The following is a 23,951-nucleotide window of genomic DNA, read 5'->3' on the forward strand; positions in this document are numbered from 1 at the left end:
AATGTAAAATATTAAATAAATAAAAGACTTAATTTAAAGCGTAAAGTAAATAACGATAATGAAATTGCGATAAATAAAAGTGCGATAAAATAAACGTGCGATAATTAAAAAGTACGATAATTAGAAGTGAAATTAAATACAATGACAATAAATAAAAATGTGATAATTAGAAGTGCTATTAAATATGAAAATAAAGGAATTATGCTTATTTAAACTTCCGTAATCATGATGTTTGATGTGTTAATTTTAGTTTATTCCCATGGGTTAATTGTTCTTTGTCCTGGATTATTTAATATGTCCGTCTGGTTTTTGTCCACAACAGTCCATCAGTCATAAATATAAAGTGCGAGTGTCCTCGTCAAATTATCCTTATATCCGAAGTCAAATATTCCAACTAATTGGGGACTTAAACTGTAACAAGGTCTTAATACTTTATTTAATAATTACACCAGGATATCGACTGTGTGTAACCCAAGATTTTAATACTTTGTTAACAATTATGCCAAGTATCCTTGTACATAATTTCACCCTTGTTTTAATAAGTCTATTAACTATTAATCCATTCCCGTGTCCGGTTAAATGAACGATTATTCGTACATATAAATATCCCGCCCATCGTGTCCGATCGAGTGTATGTGGTTATTTATAGGTATGTCCAATTGTAAATCTTTATATTAAAATTAACAAACTATCATTTAGTTAAACAAATATAAAGCCCATTAATAGCCCATAGTCTAATTTTCACAAGTGTCGTTCTTTTGTCCAAACCCCAATTATGGTACAAAACCCAATTACCCAATTTTAGTATTTTAGCCCAACATCATGATTACTTCGGTATTAAATAAGCATAATAATAACTTAGATACGAGACATTAAATTAAAAAGGTTGAACATAACTTACAATGATTAAAAATAGCGTAGTGCTACACGGACAGGATTTCGACTTACACCCTTACAACATTCGCTAACATACCCTTATTATTAGAATTAAAATTAAAATTAAAATTAAAATTATAATATATATATATATATATATATATATTTTACGTATATTAGAAAATAAAAAGAAGTAAATAATCCGTCGAATTGCATGGCCTTTTATAGGTAGATTACTGTTTTTGTGTGCTCCGCGAGTGCGGTGGGTTTTGCCTTTATAAGCTCCGCGAGTGCGGAGCTGTGGAATCCAGCTCACACAAGTTTGGCTCCTAGCTTGCCGACGGATTTTATTATATAAATATAATATAAATATATAATTTATATAATTAATTATATATTATATTATATTTATATATATAATTAATTTGTAACTTTCGATCCGTTGCGTCGTACGTTGAAAGCTAGTTCATGTCTCGGTTCCGAATTTTCGAACGTCCTTTCGTATAATTTAATATCTTGTACTTTGCGTTTTGCGTCTTGTACTCTTGTAATTTTGAGACGTTTCTCATCAATAATTTGAACCACTTTGATTGTACTTTGTACTTTTGAGGTTTTTAGTCATTTGCGTCTTCAATTCGTCGAATCTGTCTTCTGTCTTTACCTTTTAATTTTTAAACAAATATTCCTTGTAAATAGGACAACTGTAACTAAAAGCTTGTCTTTCTTGAGGGATAATGCGATGAAATATATGTTCGTTTTTAGCATTATCAAATATTCCCACACTTGAGCGTTGCTTGTCCTCAAGCAATATAGTCTTGAATAAAAACATACTAGAATCACTTCTTTATTCTTCACACTTTGTACATCAGTGATTTCATTATGGCGGTATGAACAATGATAGTAACGTTGTGGTTTACAGCCTCACATGACTATAAAAATTTAGATCCTTTAAGGAAATTGGATCTTTATAAAAGCATTTGATCTTTTTGAAAATTCAATCTAGTTTTTACCCTAGATAAGTTTTCCGGAATAACCCTTCACCGGTGTTTGCAAATTGTTTTTGTGGGTTTGGTGGGTTTCAGATTTGAAAATTTTAGCTCAACACTTGCGGTTTTGTGTTACCCACTTACTAACCTTGTATTAGGAAAGTAACATGTCCAGTATACTTGCTCTGTATATTACCTTTCGATAAACTACCATCCGGTTGTAAAGGAAAGCGTTGAACAAGCAACTGTTAAGGCAATGTCCCGTGACATGCTTTTAATTATGGTCTATAACGTGTCGGATGCAATTACTATCCTTGGTAGGAGCAATAGTAAAGCTCACCCTTATAATTTTCTGGTTTGGCACAAGGTCCTGTCTTTGACCATGCTATGCAACCACCGTTCTTACGGTTGACACCCGATTTGGTTCAGGTGACCTAATGAATTCCAGGTGAATTCCTAGGATTTTACGTTCAATGGTAATGAACGCATTAAAAATGGGTTTTCAGAAAACAAATCGGTTTGTAATTTTGATCAAAATATTTTCTCGTTCAAGCTCGAGTTTAGATATCATCGAATTCCATGAGTTTGTAATTCTCAATCTTTAAGGTCAATCTCTAGGATTGAGTAATATCAGGCTTAAAAGCTGATTTTTGATCTTTAAGGAGATTATCCTTTCTGGGGATCTGATTCATTAGTCTTATCCAGCTAATTTTCACGGCGTCCTCCCCATTTTACAAGACAGATCCTCTCATGGTTAGGATAAGTCTGACCACTTGGCGACCCTGTTTGATGCTGAGGTCCGTGGATTTCCTGCTGATTTTAGTGATGATTTTTCTAGATTTTTCGTCAACCTACAGCTGGTCTGGACGACAACTTCATGACCTAAATCAAGAAGCGCGTTTCTTTTTCAGAAGACTTTACTTCCTTTTAATGATGGAATTGATTCATCGTGTAGGTCCATCTTTCTTTCAAATATATTACAGTAAATCGGGTAAAACTGATTAAAATCGTCCAAAACAAAAGTATCTTCAGTTATTTGTCACAAAAATATGTGACTTATGTTTTAAATAACTTGGTAAATTTTCCCACACTTGGCTTTTATTTTCTTTTATTTGCCTTTTTATTGTCCTCTATTTCATTTTAAATGAATTCTAACATTTTAGTTTGTTTCTCAATTTATGTCCTTTCCGAGGTAACAATAATTTCGGTGTTAACACCTAGTTTTATCTATCATAAATATGTATAACCATGATTTTGAATTCATTTAATTGAAAATTTTGAAAAATTTTACTAGAAGTGGGTAGTCAGTATATAAGACTAGGGTTGTTCTTTGTTATCAGAGAGCACTAGATTCTAATACAACTACTACGTTACTAGTATTTTTAATGATAACCAAGTGTATAAAGTAAAAATTTTAAAAATCCGAAAGAATTTAACCCCTTCCCACACTTAAGATCTTGCAATGCCCTCATTTGCAAGAAATCAGTAACAATTTAAATTATTGAGGGTGATTAGCGTAGAAATGATTAAATTTTACCAAAGTTTCCAAACATATTGGCGTTTTTTTTTATATATATATAAAAAGGTTATAATTTCTAAAACATAAATTAATAAAATTTTAAAAATTTGTTTCTTTTTAGGAGTTAGGGCGTTTCGGATCGTTGTCCTAGTCCGTCCCTCGACAAAATTTTAAAATACGTCAATTCAAAGCGCGGTTTTTAAAAGTAAAGATTTTTGGGTTTTTTTAAATGTTTTTGGCATACTTTAATTCAATAAGATTAAAAATAATGATAATAAAAGTTCCCGTCCCTCCCTCGGGTAAAGCAATTTTGGTTCAATGACCTAGTCTTCAACTTACGACGAATTTTAAAAATCATATTTTTAACTTAGCGAAATAAAGTAAATTTTTATTTTTAAATTCACACCAAACTTAAATTTAAAATACATAAAATTAAAAATTCATATTAATAAAATTAAAAATTCACACCAAATTTATATTATATATATATATTTTTTTTTTAAACATACAAACTTATATTAAAAATATTAATTTTTTCAAATATTTACAAACTTAAATATATTGATTTTAAAAAGTTTACAATATTAATTTAATATTTATATATTAAAAACAAAGTAAAAATAGAATTAAAAATCTTTTTGGTTTTTTATCCCACTTTAATCAATCAAATATTATCAAAAATATACGCCCCTCTTTTCGGTAAAGTAATTTCGGTTTCATAACCTAGTTTAACTCATGACGAATTTTTGAAATATTTTGGGTTGATTGATTAAAGATATTTATACCTTAAGAATAAACGGTAAATTTCGCAGTGATATAATAAATTTTTGTATGATATCAATAATTTCGGTCGCAAGACCTAATTTTATTGAATACCAATTTAATACTTTATAGCGAAATTTAGCATTTATTATCAAAAGGTTAAAAATAAAAATAAAAATAAAAACTGTACATACTTATCTGCGAAATAGATTTCTTAGTGATATGCTCTAGCCCACTCATAAGATAGTCGGACTAATTAGTTTTCCATAGCTACATAGGCGTAACCTCGAGCATTCAACGTTTTTTCTTCTAAACATATGAACGGTCCGTCTCTGCATAAAGTAACGAATTCGGTATTAGAATATGTTTGATTATTTGAACATTTACCTTCGTTTGACCATTTTCCGCATTTGTGACATCTTTCAAGGTGTCGTGCTCTTCTTTTCACTGCGGATTTTGATTTTCCTTTACCAAATTGTAACTTATTATTTTCGTTTCTGGATTCTTTTCTTACTCCGTCCAATTTTTTTCTGATTAATGATACTATTTCACTTGGAAGGGTGTCATTATTATGTTTAGTGATCAAAGCGTGTAGCATTAGACCATGGTTTAGTTCACAGGAAGTCTTCATCTCGTAAAACCTAAAAAAAATAAAAATTCAGAATGGGGGAAGAAGACTAGTTCTTTAGGGTCTGCTAGGGAAAGACCATTAGGGTTCCATTCTCAAGAACTACACGAAAACAGAACATCTAACTCTAACAGAAATACATATTATCCTTAAAAGAATTGATTCTCCCCACACTTAGTTAGCTGTGGTATCGAAATTGTGATTAACTTCGTTGTCGACTTCCATTGGACTATCTATGTAATGTTTAACTCTGTGACCATTAACCTTAAATTCAATTCCATTTGAATTTATTAATTCTACTGTTCCGTATGGGAAAACTCTTTTAACTATAAATGGTCCAGACCATCTTGATTTCAATTTTTCAGGAAATAGCTTGAATCGTGAATTGAAAAGAAGAACTCTGTCTCCTTCTTTAAATTCTTTTGAACTTCTGATTCTTTTATCATGCCATTTCTTCGTTCTTTCTTTATAGATTAACGAATTTTCGTATGCTTCATGTCTTAATTCTTCTAATCCGTTTAATTGACTTAACTGTAGACGTCCAGCTTCATGTAAATCAAGATTACATGTATTCAAATCCCAAAATGCTTTGTGTTCAATTTCTACTGGAAGATGGCATGTTTTTCCGTAAACGAGTCTAAAAGGTGTGGTTCCAATTGGAGTTTTGTAGGCTGTTCTAAAAGCCCATAGTGCATCCTCCAATTTAATGGACCATTCCTTCGGATTTGATCCTACGGTTTTCTCTAAAATACGTTTTAAAGCTCGATTGGTATTTTCAACTTGTCCACTTGTCTGTGGATGATATGCGGTGGAGATTTTATGAGTTACTCCATATCTTTTAAGAACTTTCTCAAGTTGGTTATTACAGAAATGAGTTCTCCGATCACTTATTAAAGCTTTCGGTGTTCCAAACCTTGCAAACAGACGTTTTAAAAAGTTGACTACAACTCGTGCATCGTTAGTTGGGAGAGCTTGTGCTTCCGCCCATTTAGATACATAATCAATGGCTACGAGAATGTAGAGATTATTATGAGATTTTGGAAATGGACCCATAAAGTCAATACCCCAAATGTCAAATACTTCACATACTTGAATGACATTTTGTGGTATTTCATCACGTTAACTTATTTTTCCGGCCCTTTGACATGCATCACAGGATTTGCAAAGAAGGTGTGCGTCTTTGTAAATTGTAGGCCAATAGAATCCAGCATCATAAACTTTTCTTGCTGTGAGCTGAGGCCCATAATGCCCTCCTGTTGGTCCTGTGTGACAATGGTTTAAGATTTTACTAGCTTCATCTCCGAATACACATCGGCGTATTATTCCATCGGGACAACTTTTAAACAAATGTGGATCTTCCCATAAATAGTGTTTTATATCACTAAAGAATTTCTTTCATTTTTGGTACGACAATCCTTTTTCAAGGAATCCACATACTAAGTAGTTTGCATAGTCTGCAAACCATGAAATTTTATTATAATCTATCTTCAATAGATATTCATCAGGAAAGTTGTCTTGTATGGCTGATTCATTTAGAACTTCTAATTCAGGATTTTCAAGACGAGAAAGATGATCAGCGGCGAGATTTTCTGCTCCCTTTTTGTCTCGGATTTCAATATCGAACTCTTGTAAGAGTAAGATCCAACGGATTAATCTTGGTTTGGTATCTTGTTTTGAAAATAGGTATCTAAGAGCAGAATGGTCGGTATAGACCACCGTTTTAGCTAGAACGAGATATGAACAAAATTTGTCAAAAGCAAAGACAATAGCAAGGAGTTCTTTTTCAGTAGTTGTGTAATTTGTTTGTGCTCCTTGTAACGTCTTACTAGCATAATAAATAGGTTGAAATCGTTTTTCAATCCTTTGTCCTAAAATGGCTCCCATTGCAAAATCACTTGCATCGCACATAAGTTCAAACGGTAAATTCCAATTTGGTGTTATCATGATCGGCGCATTAGTGAGTTTTTCTTTAAGAATATTAAAAGATTTAATACATTCATCTGAAAAGATGAATGGAGCATCCTTTTCTAGGAGTTTATTCATAGGAGTGGCAATTTTAGAAAAATCTTTTATGAAACGTCGGTAAAAACCGGCATGCCTGATAATGCTAAAAACGAACATATATTTCATAGCATTATTCCTCAAGAAAGACAAGCTTTTAGTTGCAATTGTTCTATTTAAAAGTGATATTCGTTTAAATAATAAAAGGTGAAGACAAAAGACAGATTCGACGAATTGAAGACGCAAACGACCAAAAAGCTCAAAAGTACAAAATACAATCAAAGAGGTTCCAATTATTGATAAGAAACGTCTCGAAATTACAAGAGTACAAGATTCAAAACGCAAAGTACAAAATATTAAATTGTACGCAAGGACGTTCGAAAATCCGGAACCGGGACCAGAGTCAACTCTCAACGCTCGACGCAACGGACTAAAAATTACAAGTCAACTATGCACATAAATATAATATAATATTTAAATAATTCTTATAATTATTTATATATTATATTAATAATAAAAATCCGTCGGCAAGAAAGACTCCAAAGTTGTGAGCTGTATTTACAAACTCCGCGACTCGCGGAGTTTGAAGGCAAAAAGGGCCGCGAGTCGCGGAGCCCCGAAGTTTGAAACTCCCTATAAAAGCAAACGAATTTTGATCGCAAAAAATAACATATATCCATCCATCTCTCTATCTATATCGTAATATTTATATTTATAATTTATATTTTAATTTTAGTTTTAATTATAATTCTAATAATAAGGGTATGTTAGCGAATGTTGTAAGGGTGTAAGTCAAAATTCTGTCCGTGTAACGCTACGCTATTTTTAATTATTGTAAGTTATGTTCAACCTTTTTATATTAATGTCTCGTAGCTAAGTTATTATTATGCTTATTTAAAACGAAGTAATCATGATGTTGGGCTAATTACTAAAATTGGGTAATTGGGCTTTGTACCATAATTGGGGTTTGGACAAAAGAACGACACTTGTGGAAATTAGACTATGGGCTATTAATGGGCTTTATATTTGTTTAACTAAATGATAGTTTGTTAATGTTAATATAAAGATTTACAATTGGGCGTCCCTATAAATTGCCATATACACTCGATCGGATACGATGGGCGTGGTATTTATATGTACGAATAATCGTTCATTTAACCGGACACGGGAATGGATTAATAGCCACTAGAATAATTAAAACAGGGGTGAAATTATGTACAAGGACACTTGGTATAATTGATAACAAAATATTAAAACCTTGGGTTACACTCAGTCGACATCCTGGTGTAATTATTAAACAAAGTATTAAAATCTTGTTACAGTTTAAGTCCCCAATTAGTTGGAATATTTAACTTCAGGTATAAGGATAATTTGACGAGGACACTCGCACTTTATATTTATGACTGATGGACTGTTATGGACAAAAACCAGACGGACATATTAAATAATCCAGGATAAAGGACAATTAACCCATGGGCATAAAACTAAAATCAACACTTCAAACATCATGATTACGGAAGTTTAAATAAGCATAATTCTTTTATTTCATATTTAATTTCCTTTATTTTATATTTAATTGCACTTCTAATTATCGCATTTTTATTGTTATTGTATTTAATTGCACTTTTAATTATCGTACTTTTTAATTATCGCAAGTTTATTTTATCGCACTTTTATTATTCGCAATTTCATTATCGTTATTTACTTTACGCTTTAATTTAAGTCTTGTATTTATTTTTAATATTTTACATTTGGTTTTAACTGCGACTAAAGTTTTAAAATCAACAAACCGGTCATTAAATGGTAAAAACCCCCCTTTATAATAATAATATTACTTATATATATATTTGTTTTTTTATAAAAGTAAACTAATATATCGTTAAGCTTTGTTTAAAGATTTTCCCTGTGGAACGAACCGGACTTACTAAAAACTACACTACTGTACGATTAGGTACACTGCCTATAAGTGTTGTAGCAAGGTTTAAGTATATCCATTCTCTAAATAAATAAATATCTTGTGTAAAATTGTATCGTATTTAATAGTATTTTCTGCTAAAATATAATAGCTATTTTATATACACCTCGCATAACTATCAAGTATATTTTTGGCGCCGCTGCCGGGGAATCGCTTAAAAGCCGGAAGCGCAACTCTAATATAAAAAAAAAAAAAAATTTAGTTTACTTTTATTAAAATTCGTTTTTATAAAAATACGTTTTAAATATTCAAAAATATTAAAATAAAAACAAAAATATAAATATTTTTAGGAGTTTGATAAATATTTAAGTTTTATAAATTTTCTTTATTTTTATATAAGTTTTATTTAAGTATTTTGTTTTTATTTAAAACATATAAAAAAACCGAAAAAAAAATTTAATATATATAAATCTATTTTTAAGATATTTTTAAAATTATAAAGTAGTTCTATTTTTATTTAAGTTTTTAAATATAAGTTTTTATTATATAAATATTTTGATAAAAACAGAAAATATAAAAAAAAAAAAAAAAAACGCGTCAAATTTTGAACTGTACCAGAGTTGAATTTTGGAACCCCGCGACTCGCGGGGTTTGCTGCTTGGAATACCGCAACTCGCGGAGCCACCCTGACACGCGCCTGACAGAACCCTAATCTGCATTAAATACGGAGTATTATTAATTATTATTAATTAATTTGTATTTAGGGTTAAATATTTAATTAATTTAGTATTTAATTTAACTTTTAATTAATTTATGTATTTAGTTTAATTAGTTTAATTAAATTGTAAAATTAATAGTTTTATTAAATAAATAATATAAAAATAATATTTTTATAAAAATTGTACTTTTTACAACTTTTTGTATATTTTTATATTTTGTTCCTTTTTAATCGTTTTAGCGTAATATTTGTATTTTTCGCTCATATTTAGTTTTAAACTTAGTTTTTGCCATAGTTATTTTTACTTCTAGATTTTTAGGCTTTGCCGTAGAATTCCTTGAGTGCTTTTTCTTTAGACTAAGATTTAGGTGCTTTAGAATTTTGCGACGCCTTTTTAAGTTTTAGCTTCTTTTTAAGTTATTTCCATTTGGGATTTAGTTTTTCCTGTAAGCTTTAATATTTTTAGACGACTTTTACCTATGTATCAATTATCATTCCAATTAGTAATCTCAATTTGCGATTATAATTTTAAGTTAGTTGTAGTAATAAGGTTAGGTTAGTCAAGTGTTTTTAAGTTTTATAAGTTTCTTTTATTTTTCCGTCACCTTTTATTTTTCAACCATTTTTCTTTTCCGACCTTTTTCTGACGCGCTCTTTTTCTTTCTTATTTCTCGCTATTCTAGTTTCAGGACATAGATTTTTATTCTACTTCTTATCTAATTTTCTTAAAATTACGAAAATTTATTTTAAGTGGTCAAATTGATAGACATCAAAATTTTCTCGTTCGTTGTAATAGTTGGATTTGTACGTGGACCGGGTTATTGGAGCCAAACAGTCCTCAATTATATTGAGACCAAACGAATCCTGCCCCTCTGCTGCATCTTTTGGCTATTCGAAACGTGGGCAAAATCAGAAAAGTCTATTGATTGGATAACTTATTATAATTTTTCTTTCCTTTTAAAAACTAATAGGATATTCAGTGAATGCACCGAGCAAGACGTTCACCACCTTTTGTACGTTCACCACCTGTAACTAGATCAAGACATTTAGCAAATATTACAGCCGTTGATTTTTCTTTAGAATCGTCATCCAGTCGACCAAGTACTCCAGTTCAAATTTCCGATAATCCATTTTTTGAACCCGACCTCACAATTGAGAATCCGGAGAATATTCAGGGACGATTCATAGATCCTGAACCACTAAACTTTCCTCCAGAACCACCAATCATTCAAACAGAGATTGTTGAGGAACGAACCATTAAATCAGAATCCTCTAGTGATTCCGATTCAACAAATTCAATTATGGAGAATCTGGAACCTTTAAGTATGGAAGATCGAATGAGAGCCAAACGCACTGGCCAAGGTCACGCAATTACTCATCCAGACATTAATGCGCCAGATTATAAAATCAAAGGACAAATTCTACACATGGTGACTAATCAATGCCAATTTAGTGGTGCACCGAAGGAAGATCCAAATGAACATCTACGTACCTTTAATAGGATCTGCACACTATTTAAAATAAGAGAAGTGGAGGATGAACAGATATATCTCATGTTATTTCCCTGGACTTTAAAGGGAGAAGCCAAAGATTGGTTGGAATCGTTACCTGAAGGGGCGATTGATACATGGGAGGTTTTAGTTGAAAAATTTCTTAAACAATTCTTTCCTGCATCTATATGAGACTTCAAGGAGAAATTGTTACGTTCACACAGAAACCAAATGAAACTCTATATGAGGCGTGGACTAGATTTGGAAAGTTGTTAAGAGGATGTCCGCAACATGGTTTAGACACCTGTCAAATAGTACAAATATTCTACCAAGGATGCGACATCACTACAAGGAAAGACATAGATATAGCAGCTGGTGGTTCTATTATGAAGAAAACCGAAACTGATGCTTACAAAATTATTGATAACACTGCTTCCCACTCACATGAGTGGCACCAAGAAAAAGATATCGTTAGATCATCTAAAGCAGCTAGAACCGATTCTAGCCATGACTTAGATTCTATTTCCGCAAAGATAGAGGCTGTCGAGAGACGAATGGAAAAGATGACTAAAGATATTCACTCAATACGAATTAGTTGTGAGCAGTGTGGAGGACCACATTTGACAAAAGATTGTCTCAGTATTGAATTAACAATGGAACAAAGAGAGAATATTTCATACATAAACCAAAGACCTGGAAATAATTATCAACCGCCAAGACCGATTTACAATCCAAACCAGAACTATAACCGAAATATTCCATACAACAACCAACAAGGTAATAGCAATCAACAAGCATCCAATAATAATTACAATCAGCAAAGACCTAATTTTCAAAACAAACCACCACAACAAACCGATGATAAAAAGCCAAATTTAGAAGATATGATGACGAAGCTAGTTGAAACTCAAATGCAGTTTTTCACATCTCAGAAACAAACTAATGAACAAAATGCTCAAGCATTTAGAAATCAACAAGCTTCTATTCAAAATCTGGAACAAGAAGTAAGTAACCTAGCAAGGTTAATAGGTGAAAGAAAACCGGGAAGTCTACCTAGTGATACAAACGCTAACCCCCGGAATGAAACAGCTAAAGCCATTACCACAAGAAGTGGTACAATACTTAAACCACTTGAAATACCTGTAACTTCTGATGAAGCTATTCCTACTCCACAAGAACCACAACCTGATCAAGATAAGGAAAAAGAACCGGTAGTTGAAAAGGTTAATGAAGATAACACAGTTAAGGCTAAACCTTATGTTAAACCATACCAACCACCACTTCCTTACCCGAGTAAAATGAAGAAAGAGAAACTTGAAGCCGAGCAATCCAAATTCTTGGATATGTTTAAACAGATAAATGTAAATCTTCCTTTCATTGATGTGATTTCAGGAATGCCTAGATATGCTAAATTCTTGAAAGATCTAATCTCAAATAGAAAGAAAATGGAAGAACTCTCGGCTGTTACCATGAATGCTAATTGTTCAGCAGTGCTGTTGAATAAGATACCAGAAAAATTATTTGATCCAGGAAGTTTCACAATTCCATGTTTTCTGGGTAGTCTTAGTTCAATAGAAGCATTGGCAGACTTAGGTGCTAGTATAAATCTAATGCTGTATTCACTATACGCTAAACTAGACCTTGGAGAATTGAAACCAACCAGAATAAGCATACAACTAGCCGATAGATCAATAAAATATCCTAGAGGGATAATGGAGAACATGCTAGTTAAAGTTGGTACTTTAGTATTTCCAGTAGATTTTGTTGTTCTGGACATGGAAGAAGATTCTCAAGTTCCTCTCATATTAGGAAGACCATTCTTAAACACGGCTAAAGCAATGATAGACGTGTTCAGTAAGAAACTGACCCTAAGTATAGAGGACGAGAGTGTTACCTTTTCAGTTGATAGAGCAATGCAACAACCACAATCTGCAGATGATACATGTTATTATATTCAAACTATAGATGCACATGCAGAATTATTAGAAGAATTTCCAGAATTACAAGGAACGGGAGAATGTTCTTTAGGAGAAGGAACAGAACAAATTGATGAAGCTGTAATGTTAGCTATACTTATAGGTAATGGATATGAACCAATAACAGAAGAAATTCAAATGCTAAAAGAAGAAGACAGATATCGATACAAATCATCGATAGAAGAACCTCCGAAATTAGAGTTAAAGCCACTTCCAAACCATTTGGAATACGCTTATTTACATGGTGAATCTGAATTACCTGTAATAATATCGTCTTCTCTTACTGAAAATGAGAAATCACAACTCATTTCTGTGTTGAAAGCTCATAAACCAGCCATTGCATGGAAGATTCATGATATTAAAGGAATAAGTCCTTCGTATTGCACACATAAAATCCTTATAGAAGAAGGTCATAAAACGTATGTGCAACGCCAACGAAGACTAAATCCTAATATGCAAGATGTAGTTAAGAAAGAGATTATTAAACTGCTAGATGCAGGTTTAATTTATCCAATTTCTGATAGTCCATGGGTAAGCCCAGTTCAATGTGTACCTAAGAAGGGTGGCATGACTGTCATTACAAATGAGAAAAATGAGCTTATTCCTACTAGGACTGTAACAGGATGGCGTGTATGTATTGATTATAGAAAATTAAATGACGCCACCAGAAAAGATCACTTTCCCTTACCTTTCATTGATCAAATGGTGGAAAGATTAGCCGGAAATAGTTACTATTGTTTTCTAGATGGATTTTCCGGATATTTTCAAATTCCAATAGCACCCGAGGACCAAGAGAAAACCACATTCACGTGCCCTTATGGTACTTTTGCTTACAAACGCATGCCATTTGGACTTTGCAACGCCCCTGCAACCTTTCAAAGGTGTATGATGGCGATTTTTCACGACATGATAGAAGAATGCATGGAAGTTTTCATGGATGACTTTTCAGTCTTCGGTGATACATTTGAAACATGTCTAGCTAATCTGGAACGAATGCTTATTAGATGCGAACAATCAAATCTAGTACTTAATTGGGAGAAATGCCATTTCATGGTTAAAGAAGGCATCGTTCTTGGACATAAAATTTCAAAAGAAGGAATTGAAGTGGATAGAGCTAAAGTAGATGTAATTGCTAAACTTCCACATCCCACCAATGTTAGAGGAGTTAGGAGTTTTCTAGGGCATGCCGGTTTTTACCGACGTTTCATAAAAGATTTTTCTAAAATTGCCACTCCTATGAATAAACTCCTAGAAAAAGATGTTCCATTCATCTTTTCAGATGAGTGTATCAAATCTTTTAATATTCTTAAAGAGAAACTAACTAATGCACCGATCATGATAACACCAAATTGGAATCTACCATTTGAACTAATGTGCGATGCAAGTGATTTTGCAATGGGAGCCGTTTTAGGACAAAGGATTGAAAAACGATTTCAACCTATATATTATGCTAGTAAGACGTTACAAGGAGCACAAACGAACTATACAACTACTGAAAAAGAACTCCTTGCTATTGTCTTTGCTTTTGACAAATTTCGATCATATATCGTTCTAGCAAAAACGGTGGTCTATACCGACCATTCTGCTCTTAGATACCTATTTTCGAAACAAGATGCTAAACCAAGATTAATCCGTTGGATCTTACTCTTACAAGAGTTTGATATTGAAATCCGAGATAAAAGAGGAGCAGAAAATCTCGCCGCTGATCATCTTTCTCGTCTTGAAAATCCTGAATTAGAAGTTCTAAATGAATCGGCCATACAAGACAACTTTCTAGATGAATATCTATTGAAGATAGATTATAAAGAAATTCCATGGTTTGCAGACTATGCAAACTACTTAGTTTGTGGATTCCTTGAAAAAGGATTATCGTACCAAAGACGAAAGAAATTCTTCAGTGATATAAAACACTATTTTTGGGAAGATCCACATCTGTTTAAAAGTTGTCCCGATGGAATAATACGCCGATGTGTATTTGGAGATGAAGCTAGTAAAATATTAAACCATTGTCACACAGGACCAACAGGAGGGCATTATGGGCCTCAACTAACAGCAAGAAAAGTTTATAATGCTGGATTCTATTGGCCTACAATTTACAAAGACGCACACCTTCTTTGCAAATCCTGTGATGCTTGTCAAAGGGCCAGAAAAATAAGTCAACGTGATGAAATGCCACAAAATGTCATACAAGTATGTGAAGTATTTGACATTTGGGGTATTGACTTTATGGGTCCATTTCCAAAATCTCATAATAATCTATATATACTCGTAGCCATTGATTATGTATCTAAATGGGCGGAAGCACAAGCTCTCCCAACTAACGATGCACGAGTTGTAGTCAACTTTTTAAAACGTCTTTTTGCAAGGTTTGGAACACCGAAAGCTTTAATAAGTGATCGGGGTACTCATTTTTGTAATAATCAACTTGAGAAAGTTCTTAAAAGATATATATTAACTCATAAAATCTCCACCGCATATCATCCACAAACAAGTGGACAAGTTGAAAATACCAACCGAGCTTTAAAACGTATTCTAGAGAAAACCGTAGGATCAAATCCGAAGGAATGGTCCATTAAATTGGAGGATGCACTCTGGGCTTTTAGAACAGCCTACAAAACTCCAATTGGAATCACACCTTTTAGACTTGTTTCTGGAAAAGCATGTCATCTTCCAGTAGAAATTGAACACAAAGCATTTTGGGCTTTGAAGACATGTAATCTTGATTTACATGAAGCCGGACGTCGACGATTAAGTCAACTAAACGAATTAGAAGAATTAAGACATGAAGCATACGAAAATTCGTTAATCTATAAAGAAAGAATGAAGAAATGGCATGATAAAAGAATCAGAAGTTCAAAAGAATTTAAAGAAGGAGACAGAGTTCTTCTTTTCAATTCACGATTCAAGCTATTTCCTGGAAAATTGAAATCAAGATGGTCTGGACCATTCATAGTCAAAAGAGTTTTCCCATACGGAACGATAGAATTAATAAATTCAAATGGGATTGAATTTAAAGTTAATGGTCACAGAGTTAAACATTACATACATGGTCCGATGGAAGTTGACAACGAAGTTAATCACAATTTCGACACCACAGTTAACTAAGTGTGGGGAGAATCAAGTCTTTAAAGGATAATATGTATTTCTGTTAAAGTTAGATTGTCTGTTTTCGTGTAGTTCTCGAAAATGAAACCCGAATGGTCTTTCCCTAGCAGACCCTAAAGAACTAGTCTTCTCCCCCCATTCTGAATTTTTATTTTTTTTAGGAAATGAAGACTGCCTGTGAACTAAACCATGGTCTAATGCTACACGCTTTGATCACTAAACATAATAATGACACACTACCGAGTGAAATAGTATCAGTAATCAGAGAAAGATTGGACGGAGTTAGAAAAGAATCCAGATGCGAAGATAATAAGTTACAATTTGGTAAAGGAAAATCAAAATCCGCAGCGAAAAGAAGAGCACGACACCTAGAAAGATGTTACAAATGCGGAAAATGGTCACATGGAGGTAAATGTTCAAATAATCAAACCTATTCAAATACCGAATTTGTTACTTTATGCAGAGACGGACCGTTCGTATGTTTAGAAGAAAAAACACTGAATGCTCGAGGTTACGCCTATGTAGCCATGGAAAACCAATTAAACCGACTATCTTATGAATGGGATAGATCATATAACTAAGAAATCTATTTCACAGGTATGTTTGTACAGTTTTTATTTTATTTTTTTTATTTTTAACCTTTTGATAATAAACGCTAATTTGTTCGCTATAAAGTATTAAATTGGTATTGAATAAAATTAGGTTTGGCGACCGAAATTATTGATATCATTCAAAAATTTATTACATCACTGCGAAATTTAACGTTTATTCTTAAGGTATAAATATCTTTAATCAATCAACCCAAAATATTTCAAAAATTCGTCATGAGTTAAATTAGGTCTTGGAACCGAAATTACTTTACCGAAAAGAGGGGCGCATATTTTTGATAATATTTAATTGATTAAAGTGGAATAAAAAGCCAAAAAGATTTTTAATTTTATTTTTACCATGTTTTTAAAATTAATATTTAAATCTTAAATTAATATTGTAAACTTTGTAAAAACAATATATTTAAAATTGTAAATATTTAAAAAATTAATATAAGTTTGGTGTGAATTTATAATATGAATTTTTAAATTAAGTTTGGTGTGAATTTTTAATTTTTAAAATATGAATTTTAATTTTATGCATTTTAAATTTTAAGTTTGGTGTGAATTTTTAATATTAATTTTGAATTTTATATTTTAAGTTTGGTGTGAATTTAAAAACAAAAATTTACTTTATCTCATTAAGTTAAAAATATGATTTTTAAACTTCGTCGTAAGTTGAAGACTAGGTCGTTGAACCGAAATTGCTTTACCCGAGGGAGGGACGAGAACTTTTATTATCATTATTTTTGATCTTATTGAATTAAAGTATGCCAAAAACATTAAAAAACCCAAAAATCTTAGCTTTTAAAACAATCGCTACAAAAAGACAAATTTTAAAATTTTGAGTAATCTAGGGTTTGTGTTCTTGAGCAATTTGGGGCTTTTTGATATACAGGTTATGGTCAATTTTTGTCATGAATTGTTGCTAAATTAAGTAGTGTAACATGTTTAGGTAGTTAAATGATCCAAACTTTGAGCCTAAACATGATTTTGAGAATTAAAGTGGACTTTTTCAAGTCTAAAATTCATGAACTTGATTTTTGAGAGATAATGCCATTTGAAACTTGTTTAATTGCTAGTAATGATTATTTTGACATGTTATTTGAGTTGAATGCTTATGAACTTGGCGAACATTTTCGTATATGCTTATTTGAAAAAGTGTAGATTTGATGAAAATATGAAAATGAGCTTAAGTTTGATATAAATTGATCATGTCATTGTAATTATTTTGATTGATGATTTTGCGGACACTAATGCATATTTGGATGCACAAAAATTGTGTTTGATGTGTTTTGCAGACTGAAAGGGGTGAATCTTCATCCCAAGCTCGCAATGCTCCTGGTGAGAATGCGTAACAACAGGAGGTGGATAACTACTACAAACAAGATATACCTCATCCAGTCATGACATTTTCTGATATGCACTTGGAAGATTTGCATCCGAACCTGAGATTTGACAGACTTTGGATAGATTATCCAAAATACCAAAGGGGTTTGCATACTCTTCATTCTAAAGTTGTTGAGGTACCGAGGGTCATAGAATGGGGACCATTAGAAGCTGTAGAATTGGCCGGGCCAATTAGGGAATTACTTGCACAGAGGTATGGTAATTCTACTTTTAACGACTGGGTACGTTTATTCACCATGCGTAGACCTGTATATAAAGTATGGTGTGAAGAATTGTTGTGTAGTATAGAATTAAATGATCGGGTAGCTAGTTTAACCGATCGATCTTTTATTAGATTTTTGTTAGGAGGTTCGATGCATCACATGTCTTTACTAGACATGGCTCAGGCTTTACGTATATATACGCCTGAGGAGTTAGCATCTGCCGATTGTAGAGAGTTGATACTAAATGGTAGAAAGATAGATGAAAATTTTGATACACATGGTGTATGGAGTCAAATGACAAGCCATCACCGATTCAAAGGGGGAAATTACTCTTATTTGGATATAGATAGAGCTGAATTAAGAGTGATTCATAGGTTTTTAGCTAATTCGATTACACAAAGAGGTAAGAACAAAGAAAAGGTAAATGAACAGGATTTGTTTTACCATATGTGTATTCGAGACCCACAAAGCGCTGTAAGTATACCTTATTGTGTGGGTTATTATTTATCAGCTATGGTTAGGGGGATGAGACCGCATAGCATAATAGGAGGTGGTATTTTTATTACTTTGATTGCTGAATATCTCGGTGTGGATATAAGTCGGGGGGGGATTATTAGTCGAAGAACCAGAACCCCGCGATACTATAGGTTTAAATGTATACCATGGTGCGAATGTTTTGAAGAGATAAAATAACGCCGCAGTACAATACCATGGTAGATATCTACAGGTTGAGAGAAACCAACAGCAAGGTAATGTAGGAGGGGGAAATGAAATGCAAGAAATGCAAAGGTTTATAGCTTCACAGGAGTACGAAAATGCTAGACAGAGAGCATTTGAAGATTGGCAAGTTCATCAAAACCAAATCATAGCTCATTGCCAACATATAGGTAGAAACTATATTCCTACTCCAAAACCCATATTCCCTCCCTGATCTATAGAGATGCAACCACCGTATCCTACGTATAACCCTGTCGAAGCATTTTATAGCACCTATGGTTATGCATGGAACCCCTATTGGTACCAGTATCATCCCTAGTCTATTTAGTTTTATTTATTTTGTAATTTGTAATGTTGATACGTTTAATACTTATGTTAATATTGTAATAGTTTTTATAATTTTCTAACTTTTATTCTTAGATTTTAATAATTTTTGAATGTGGGGTAATATACCAAACTTCAAAAATATGTATATATGTTTGCAGTTTATCTTATGTACACAACAGGGTAAAACAACGCATTTTCAAAGACTGGCATTAAGTTCAGCAAAAGCAACTAATTTTGACGACAAGATGCAAAATATATGTGAAATAACAACAAGACGGAATGAACAAATGATGTGCACCATTTATCATTCAGCAAACAAACGCCAATATATTTGGAAACTTTGGTAAAAATTTAATCATTTTCACACAAATCACCCTCAATAATTTAAATTGTTACTGATTTCTTGCAAATGAGGGCATTGCAAGATCTTAAGTGTGGGAAGGGGTTAAATTCTTTCGGATTTTAAAATTTTTATCTTAAACACTGGGTTACCATTAAAAATACTAGTAAAGCAGTAGTTGTATTAGAATCTAGTGCTCTCTGATAATAAAGAACAGCCCTAGTCTTATATACTGACTACCCAATTCTAGTAAAAAATTTTAAAATTTTCAATTAAATGAACTCAAAATCATGTTTATACATATTTATGAACGATAAAACTAGGTTTTAACACCGAAATTATTGTTACCTCGGAAAGGACATAAATTGAGAAACAAACCAAAATGTTAAAATTCATTTAAAATGGAATAGAGGACAATAAAAAGGAAAATAAAAGTCAAGTGTGGGAAAATTATCCAAGTTATTCAAAACATATATCACATATTTTTGTACAAATAACTGAAAATACTTTTGCTTTGGACTAAACTAAAAAGTTTTACCTGATTTACTGTAAGAAAGATGGATCTACACGATGAATCAATTCCATCATTAAAAGAAAGTAAAGTCTTCCGAAAAAGACACGCGCTTCTTGATTTAGGTCAAGAAGTTGTCGTCCAGACCAGCTGTAGGTTGACGAAAAATCTAGAAAAGTCATCACTAAAATCAGCAGGAAATCCACGGACCTCAGCATTAAACAGGGTCGCCAAGTGGTCAGATTTATCCTAACCATGAGAAGGATTTATCTAGTACAATGGGGGGCACCATGCAAATTAGCTTGATAAGACTAATGAATCAGATCCCCAGAAAGGATAATCTCCTTAAAGATTAAAAATCAGCTTTTAAAGCCTGATATTACTCAATCCTTGAGATTGACCTTAAAGACTGAGAATTACAAACTCATGGAATTCGATGATATCTAAACTCGAGCTTGAACAAGAAAATATTTTGATCAAAAATAAAACCGATTTGTTTTCTGAAAACCCTATTTTCAATGCGTTCATTACCATTGAACGTAAAATCCTAGGAATTCACCTGGAATTCATTAGGTCACCTGAACTAAATCGGGTGTCAACCGTAAGAACGGTGGTTGCATAGTGGTCAAAGACAGGACCTTGTGCCAGACCAAAAAATCATAAGGGTGAGCTTTACTATTGCTCCTACCAAGGATAGTAATTGCGTCCGATACATTATAGACCATAATTAAAAGCATGTCAGGGGACATTGCCTTAACAGTTGCTTATTCAACGCTTTCCTTTACAACCGGACGGTAGTTTACCGAAAGGTAATATACGAGACAAGTAAACTGGACGTGTTGCTTTCCAAATACAAGGTTAGCAAGTGGGTGACACAAAACCATAAGTTTTGAGCTAAAATTTTCAAATCTGAAACCCACCAAACCCACAAAAATATTTTGCAAACACCGGTGAAGGGTTATTCCGGAAAACTTATCTAGGGTAAAAACTAGATTTAATTTTCAAAAGATCAAATGTTTTCATAAAGATCCAATTTCCTTAATGGATCTAAATTTTTATAGTCATGTGGGACTGTAAACCATATCGTTACTACCATTGTTTATACCGCCGTATAGAAATCACTGATGTACAAAGTGTGAAGAATAAAGAAGTGATTCTAGTATTTCAAGACGATATTGCTTGAGGACAAGCAACGCTCAAGTGTGGGAATATTTGATAATGCTAAAAACGAACATATATTTCATAGCATTATTCCTCAAGAAAGACAAGCTTTTAGTTGCAATTGTTCTATTTAAAAGTGATATTCGTTTAAATAATAAAAGGTGAAGACAAAAGACAGATTCGACGAATTGAAGACGCAAACGACCAAAAAGCTCAAAAGTACAAAATACAATCAAAGAGGTTCCAATTATTGATAAGAAATGTCTCGAAATTACAAGAGTACAAGATTCAAAACGCAAAGTACAAAATATTAAATTGTACGCAAGGACGTTCGAAAATCCGGAACCGGGACCAGAGTCAACTCTCAACGCTCGACGCAACGGACTAAAAATTACAAGTCAACTATGCACATAAATATAATATAATATTTAAATAATTCTTATAATTATTTATATATTATATTAATAATAAAAATCCGTCGGCAAGAAAGACTCCAAAGTTGTGAGCTGTATTTACAAACTCCGCGACTCGCGGAGTTTGAAGGCAAAAAGGGCCGCGAGTCGCGGAGCCCCAAAGTTTGAAACTCCCTATAAAAGCAAACGAATTTTGATCGCAAAAAATAACATATATCCATCCATCTCTCTATCTATATCGTAATATTTATATTTATAATTTATATTTTAATTTTAATTTTAATTATAATTCTAATAATAAGGGTATGTTAGCGAATGTTGTAAGGGTGTAAGTCGAAATTCTGTCCGTGTAACGCTACGCTATTTTTAATTATTGTAAGTTATGTTCAACCTTTTTATATTAATGTCTCGTAGCTAAGTTATTATTATACTTATTTAAAACGAAGTAATCATGATGTTTGGCTAACTACTAAAATTGGGTAATTGGGCTTTGTACCATAATTGGGGTTTGGACAAAAGAACGACACTTGTGGAAATTAGACTATGGGCTATTAATGGGCTTTATATTTGTTTAACTAAATGATAGTTTGTTAATGTTAATATAAAGATTTACAATTGGACGTCCCTATAAATTGCCATATACACTCGATCGGATACGATGGGCGGGGTATTTATATGTACGAATAATCGTTCATTTAACCGGACACGGGAATGGATTAATAGCCACTAGAATAATTAAAACAGGGGTGAAATTATGTACAAGGACACTTGGTATAATTGATAACAAAATATTAAAACCTTGGGTTACACTCAGTCGACATCCTGGTGTAATTATTAAACAAAGTATTAAAATCTTGTTACAGTTTAAGTCCCCAATTAGTTGGAATATTTAACTTCGGGTATAAGGATAATTTGACGAGGACACTCGCACTTTATATTTATGACTGATGGACTGTTATGGACAAAAACCAGACGGACATATTAAATAATCCAGGACAAAGGACAATTAACCCATGGGCATAAAACTAAAATCAACACGTCAAACATCAGGATTACGGAAGTTTAAATAAGCATAATTCTTTTATTTCATATTTAATTTCCTTTATTTTATATTTAATTGCACTTCTAATTATCGCATTTTTATTGTTATTGTATTTAATTACACTTTTAATTATCGTACTTTTTAATTATCGCAAGTTTATTTTATCGCACTTTTATTATTCGCAATTTCATTATCGTTATTTACTTTACGCTTTAATTTAAGTCTTGTATTTATTTTTAATATTTTACATTTGGTTTTAACTGCGACTAAAGTTTTAAAATCGACAAACCGGTCATTAAATGGTAAAAACCCCTCTTTATAATAATAATATTACTTATATATATATTTGTATTTTTATAAAAGTAAACTAATATAGCGTTAAGCTTTGTTTAAAGATTTTCTCTGTGAAACGAACCGGACTTACTAAAAACTACACTACTGTACGATTAGGTACACTGCCTATAAGTGTTGTAGCAAGGTTTAAGTATATCCATTCTCTAAATAAATAAATATCTTGTGTAAAATTGTATCGTATTTAATAGTATTTTCTGCTAAAATATAATAGCTATTTTATATACACCTCGCATAACTATCAATGCCCTAGAAAACTCCTAACTCCTCTAACATTGGTGGGATGTGGAAGTTTAGCAATTACATCTACTTTAGCTCTATCCACTTCAATTCCTTCCTTTCAAATTTTATGTCCAAGAGCGATGCCTTCTTTAACCATGAAATGGCATTTCTCCCAATTAAGAACTAGATTTGATTGTTCACATCTAATAAGCATTCGTTCAAGATTAACTAAACATGATTCAAAAGTATCACTGAAGACTGAAAAGTCATCCATGAAAACTTACATGCATTCTTCTATCATGTCGTGAAAAATCGCCATCATGCACCTTTGAAAGGTTGCAGGGGCGTTCCAAAGTCCAAATGGCATGCGTTTGTAAGTAAAAGTACCATAAGGGCACGTGAATGTGGTTTTCTCTTGATCCTCGGGTGCTATTGGAATTTGAAAATATCCGGAAAAACCATCAAGAAAACAATAGTAACTATTTCCGGCTAATCTTTCCAACATTTGATCAATAAAAGGTAAGGGAAAGTGATATTTTCTGGTGGCATCATTTAATTTTCTATAATGTAACAACCCCGATCCGTTTAACCAAAAATAGAGTACATTTTTTTTTTATTAGTTAGGTCCCATTAATACAATACATTTTCAACTCTGTTTTAATCAAAACATAACATCGTAATGATACGTTTA

Source organism: Rutidosis leptorrhynchoides, chromosome 1 (genome assembly GCF_046630445.1).
Source record: "Rutidosis leptorrhynchoides isolate AG116_Rl617_1_P2 chromosome 1, CSIRO_AGI_Rlap_v1, whole genome shotgun sequence".
NCBI lineage: Eukaryota > Viridiplantae > Streptophyta > Magnoliopsida > Asterales > Asteraceae > Rutidosis > Rutidosis leptorrhynchoides.